Below are 264 nucleotides of genomic sequence, written 5' to 3' on the forward strand. Positions count from 1 at the left end.
ATATGTTCACTACAACACTAGTACTAAATGTTCACTACAACACTAGTACTAAATGTTCACTACAACACTAGTACTACATGTTCACTATAACACTAGTACTAAATGTTCACTATAACACTAGTACTAAATGTTCACTACAACACTAGTACTAAATGTTCACTATAACACTACTACTACATGTTCACTATAACACTAGTACTACATGTCCACAATAACACTAGTACTAAATGTTCACTACAACACTAGTACTAAATGTTCACTACA

This window comes from Homarus americanus, unplaced genomic scaffold (assembly GCF_018991925.1).
Source record: "Homarus americanus isolate GMGI-L3 unplaced genomic scaffold, GMGI_Hamer_2.0 scaffold36734, whole genome shotgun sequence".
Taxonomy (NCBI): Eukaryota; Metazoa; Arthropoda; class Malacostraca; order Decapoda; family Nephropidae; genus Homarus; species Homarus americanus.